The sequence below is a fragment of the Athene noctua genome, chromosome 1 (assembly GCF_965140245.1).
Source record: "Athene noctua chromosome 1, bAthNoc1.hap1.1, whole genome shotgun sequence".
In the NCBI taxonomy this organism is placed as follows: Eukaryota; Metazoa; Chordata; class Aves; order Strigiformes; family Strigidae; genus Athene; species Athene noctua.
The window spans coordinates 67,254,084-67,260,588 of record NC_134037.1 but is presented as its reverse complement, the minus strand read 5'-3'; positions in this window follow the sequence as shown (position 1 = coordinate 67,260,588).

The following is a 6,505-nucleotide window of genomic DNA, read 5'->3' as shown; positions in this document are numbered from 1 at the left end:
AGGGCGACAGCTGGTCTGTCGCAAGTCACCTTGTGTGTGACCTTGCCCTATAAGGACAAGAGCAACCTCTGACAGCTTCGCAGATGGGGGATCTACTGCAGGACAGGCCTGCCATCCCATCGTGTAGCTTCTTTTTCATAACTCTCGCCTTTCGAGACGGGGTCCTCTTGCCCGACGTTTTAATCAAACACTTTATGTTAAAGACAACAATGCACAGGTAATCACACAGATTTTTGAAAGGAGCTGTTTAAATTGTTGCTAATTACTTGGAGGTGCTTAGTTTCAATTCACAGTTTATATGTTCAAACAGAGGAGGAATGATTTAACATGCCAAATAGACTCGTTATGAGAGTGGCTGCAGTACTCAGAGCTTGTCCACTAGGTGTAGCTGAAATGCTGCGTTTCTTATCGATTAAAGTCTTTAAAAGAGCAGCCTTTTAATTTGATTTATCATATACGTTTTATCCGAATGAAGGGTAGTCAGAGTGAATAATGATGGATGCTTTTGGAGCAGAACCTTTGCCTCATACAGGAATTACATCTCAGCAATTCCACAATGCCATCTCAAAATTTAGGTTAATATGCACAGGGATTCTACTCTGGTTCCTCTAGTCCAGACCTTCTAGTCCAGGGGTCTTTTTGATGTGGTTCATTTTACATGTAAACATTGCAACCAATGAAGTCATCTATTAGAGGACCTGGCTTTGGTTGTGTGTTTTTCCCCCAAGAACTATTACCGAGGACAGTGTTTAAAAGAGGAGGTTGGTTCCACAGAAATCTGTGAAGCAGAGCACTTCTAAATTCCAAAGCTGAACTATCAGTTAGTACTTAGGCCGAAGAAAGGAAGGAAGGGAGAATACTTCCTTACCTCTTCTTCAGATCTCTGTAGCTGTTTCTGTACATAACAGCTTTGCCCTGAATGGTATCCTCATAACTTTGATTGAAGGTAAGGCAAAACAAGAGAAGACCTGGTGTGTAAGCCAAGTGCTGGAGGTCCATTCTCCATTTTTTGTTTGGTTGGGTCTTTTTTATGGTTATCTTTTAAAAGGCAGTGATGATGATTTATGAATTGTGAAGATTAACAGAAATTAAGATTATTATTCACCTGTGATTTTCCCAGATAAGCTTCATCACTAAAATCTAGATCGGTGATACTCTGGGTCTAGTTCTAACCTAGGTAACTGCTTGGCCAGTCATGTCCAAGTCAAAAATCAAGGCCTGACTGATGACTTACCCTTGGGATCCCTTTTAGAGTTCAGGCAGTACTTTATGTCAAAACTACATTGCCCATTCTAAGTCTAACACAGTTATTTCTGTTTCCCCTAAGTCACCCCACCAGTGTCAGTGGGCCTAAAAGTACTCTGAACATGTTATTCATTTTAGGAGGACTATACATTGCTTGTCCAGGGTACACCATAGTGGTGTAAATCAGTCTCGGGTCTTGTAAGTCCTTCATGAGAGTCTGGAGTGGTGCTGCTGCAGTCCCTGCTTGACCAAGTTAACGCGTTACATGAGCACAGAACTGTAGGTGCAGACATGAACCATCCTCTGTAACTCCAGCACCTCGTGTTACAATGACAATTTCAAATTGGATTAAGTCAGGATTCACAATCAGTATGATGACCAGGACCCTATCTGATATCCTTATTAACTTAATTCAAATATAACATCACCTATTTGAGTATATTTTTAAAGTTACGTTTGGGTCAGGAATGGATTAGAGTATTTTCTGATCCTTAATTTCCTCTAACATTAGCTTAGTGTTTTTATTATCTTTAAATTATTCTAATAATGATTTAGTGGACCTTCTGATTACTTTTTTTCCTCAGCATAAGGTGAAATAACTTTTTCATTTTGTGTTTGGGTTTTTTTTTTTGTGTCACCCTGGTAACAAGTGGCCTTGAACTACTGAAAAGGAAAGGAAGGTAGATGGAGAGTTGACTTAGATGTTTCCTGCTAAATCTGATTGACTAACATTTTCCTAAATTTTTCCTCCTCCACAAAAATTAACAGCTCCAAACTGGGTTTGGTCAGTGGCTTTTGCCAGCCTCTTTCATTGTGAGGAAATTGCATTTTACTTTTTAAGGAAGCGTAAGTACGTGCATGTTTTACTTCCATGTATGTCACATCTTAGGGGTATAGACACTTTTGTCTTTCTGGTTGTTCTGCTAAAACAATGAAGAAATAGATGTATACAGTATTTAATAGCCCAACCAACTCAGGTTGCCAGTAAAGTGTAACCATTGTTATCAGGGGGTTTTCATACTTCCCTTTAGAAAGGCAAGTTGCCAGCTTAAACCTGCTGGTGCATTACTGGATTCATGATTCCTCAGCATTTGTTGCTTGAGATGGATGATCATGCTGAAATGCTGCATTTGTCTCTTCCTCCACTTTTTGATGAAGGTTTCTTGGAATATTGATGACCGGTGGGTATCCTTGACACCTGACAGTCTAGGAAGCAATAGGATGGCACAGCAGGACTTTGAAATTAATAAAGCCTCACAAGGGCCCGTTTAGTCAAATATTAGTTGGTTACATAAAAGGAAGGAGAAGACAGATCAAGCCAGACATAAAGGAACTGTATATTCTCCTTGTTTGCTGTTGGCTGACACATAGGAGATTTCTGGGGGACTTACTGCCCCATGTGCTCCCCAATGACTTTTCCTTTTTGTGACTGGCAAATAAGTGAGAAAGAATAGGACAAAAGACAGATTTTTTCTTTTCCATTTTTCGGTTGGTGAAACAGTCCACAGTCTTATGAATAGCATCTATCCTTGCTGCCTGCTCTGCTAGCTGATCTCCTAGTGAGAAAAGATTACAGCACAGAAGTGAACACTAAAGAGCCTGTAGGTGCAACCAGAGCACAGGAGCCTGCTGTGCCAGGAGAGTACAAACATGCAAGAGAAAGGTGGCTCTGAGGGACTTACTCACTGGCTGTCTTACAAGACAGAGAAGGCAGATGGGAGACCACATGATGAGAAAAAAAGAAAACAAACAGTGAAAGTAGTATTTATTAGTCATGTGAATAACAATATGACAGTCTTGGGATTTTATTTACATTGTCCTGTGTGGGTTGTCGTAGTCACAACCTCTGAAATGGCTCAGAGATGTCACAGATGCCTTATGAATTTAATGAAAATCAGAATTTCAATTTTCCAGAGTCATGTGAAGCACAGTTCCATTGTATAGGGAAGATTACTTTATACTGGTTAACATTTAGGCCCTCTAGTCCTGTAATTTGCCTAACTTATCCCTCCTTTGTGCAAAGCAGTGCAGTTTTTAGACCATCTTTATCCAAGCTGACTAGACAGGTCATATGAATTTCACAATCAAGGCAAACCCTCTGCAGAAAGTGAAGGCACATAAAGACACTGAACATTTTTGTGAGGTGGATCTCCCCTTCACTCTAAGCATACAACTCTGGCCCTCATGTATAAAGCAAACACACCACAATTAAAGTAGAAAAGAATCTGAGCACATCTTGTTCCCGTCTGCATCACCTTAGGCAAGTCATTATTTATTGTGTATTAACATGTAACACTTTACATCTCAGTTTACCCTTTCAAATAATGAGTACGATGTGATTTTTACAGTTCATTGCTACTTGATGTTGACCTTGTTTAATAGATTATATTGGGTCCTTGCATGCAAGCTACTACACAACTGGAAAATCACTGCCACAGAAGTTTGTTCCTACATCTTCAATTCTAAAGTTTGATTTAAATATTTGAACCACAGATAACTGTGATTTGTAGTAAAATACACTTTGGGCTCAGAAAACAGAAATAATAGCCAAAGAAAAAATAACTAATAAGGTAAAGAACAACTAGTGATGTGTCTTGCAATACTATAGGAACACAGACAATATTACGAATTGGCTAATGATGATTTCAGAGTATCCAAGTGAACTAGAATTGTTCTCTCAGATTCCAAGGGGGGTCCTAAACAGTTGTTCTTTCAGCAATTCCCCATACTTCAACTGGTTTGGGAATCTCCAAATTATATAACTGCTCTGAGGCTATTGCGAAGCACTGTATTCTAACCCAGCCTCTCTCTTAGAGGGCCATTAGAGGAAAAACATTTTTTAAATTCATAGTAGTAGTAGTAGTAGAGTTCTGGAGACACATCTGAAGATACCTAAGACTAAATATGATGCATATATCTATCCATATTCATACTCCTATTCAAGTCCAGGATCTAAAATAGAGACCAATTTGCCTTTCACAATAAATAGGACTCGCATAGGCTTTTTATGTACACAAAGTGAAGATATTCTAACAAATTGATGACATTGGCACCACCTCTCTCGTATTTGTCTTTCAGCTTAGTAAAATATGAAAGTCACTCTCAGCTGATCTTTATTCATCCTTTCATCTCTTGGGTTTTATTTTCTTCTTAACTCATTTGGTCCCCCAAATGTTGTTACGTTTAATAAAGTGATTCTACCTGGACAGCTAGAAAACCCTTATAAAAAAATCCAGTTAACACCATTTCACAGTTTTGATCTGATAATGCCAATATACCTTTTGCATCTTCCATATAGTGATTCTCTTTCCACACATGTCTTAAAATTAGTCATTGGTGTTTATATCAGCAGCAGACATCACACAGTAGTTCTGACGGCTCTGCAGACCACTGCGTGGTTCCCTCAGAACTAACAGTTTATCAGCGACCCTGCGATTATCCTATAAAATAAGATTCTCATTAGGACTTATTTCACCATCACTGTTATTTCCCCCCCTTCTTTCTACAGGACTTCATCTTTCACCACAAATGTTCCCCTTGTTTCCAAGCACTGCTGAGGTGTTATCTCAATCTGTGTCGTTCCCATCGTGTCAGTCCCTATTCTTCCCTCCTGTAGTCTTAGACAGGTTAGTGTTGCTTAGCCCCCTGCCCCCCTCAGCTTACTTGTGATTGTCAGCAGAATTTGGACCTTGTCCTTTCCAGAGAAAGACATTTGGCTCCAATTACGAGATGCTTTACCGCCCATGTACAGCTGAGAGAGCTGGCCTTCAATTTCTAATTTGCTTTATTCTCTGTGCTGCTCACCAGCAGGTGCTGCTTGGGAAATCAATGGCAGTTCCACACATGGAGCAGCTGCAGGACTGAGCCCTTAATAAGTCTTTTCCATTTCTAATTTTTACAAGCCAGCTCTAGCAGCAATCAAAAAAAAAGAAGTTGCATATTGATAATGAAACTGATGCAAATGAACATTACTAGCAAATGGAAGGGGCTAGAAAAGGGAGGGAAAGACAAAATGCTACTTCATACAAAACAAGTCAGTTTACATTATCTTACTGGAATAGATAATTTCTTCTCTACAACTCGCCCTTGACCAATGTACCATTGGCATTTAAAAGACTTCCAAATTATACCTGATATGTGATTTATAGCATGATCACATCTGAATTGGGCCCAGAGATTTCCCCTGGCAGGTTCACAAAAGTGTCCAGGTTGACTTGGCCCAACTCTGTTCCCACAGTCTGTCAGTAGACCATTTTTAGCTAGAGAAGCATCGTTTTAAATTAAATTAGGTTAAAAATAGACTGTTTCAGGATTTGTACCTGTTTGAAGTTTCATGCTAGATTTTATATTAGCTTATAATGGTGTAAATCAGCAGTAACTTGGCTGCAGTACTGGAAACTAAAATAACTGGAAACAGCTAATACTGCTCTTTTCCTTCCCAATAAATTACCTGTATATATTGGAGAAGAGTTGGTTCCAAACCACAGAGATGCATTCAGGTGTGACTGCATGCCTCACCTGAGGGATTCCTTTACCTTATGTGTGATTTTTCAAGTGAAGCTATTCTCCACTTTGCCAAATTCTTCAAATAGCACATAGCATAATGTATTTATGGAAAGTCTATCTCTTGGGCAAGCTGAAGCAGTGGAAATTGCCTGGAGAAAATTGAAACCCCGATAATTGATTTTGCTTGCTCTTAAGCTTTCAAAAGACTTGAATCTTTCCAAGAATAAATCAAAAACTGTTCAGTAGCAAACCGTGGGGAATTCCTCCAGATTCTTAGAGTGGTTTCCTTGCTAAAATTCAGAAATTATATTCTTACTGATGTAGATTAAGAATTAAATTATTTGCTTAAAATAGTTAAGTCTGTTGCCTATTGGGATTTTCTATGTCAGCTAATTTGTCTGTGTTATTAACTGCCATTGGTACCAGAATCTTTGAGCTGTAGAAGAAAAAGACCTGGCAAACCTTAGGTATATGACAAACCCTTCAGGCCATAAAATCTTATTAGAAGGCAAATCATAACCTCCCAACACTTTTGAGATTGATTTGGAGCTAGAAAATCTGTAGAAAATTAATGCAGTGTGGAACACCTGCTTTGTGTATGCAAATAAATGCAAATATGGGGTTTTTTCCTTTTTTTTTTTTTTTTCATTAACACAAGCCTAAGCAACAGAGAAACAATTCCCAAGAGGTCACCATGCAAAATGTCTGATTGGTCCAGATGTTTACGACATTTCTATAGAAGTAAATTAAACCC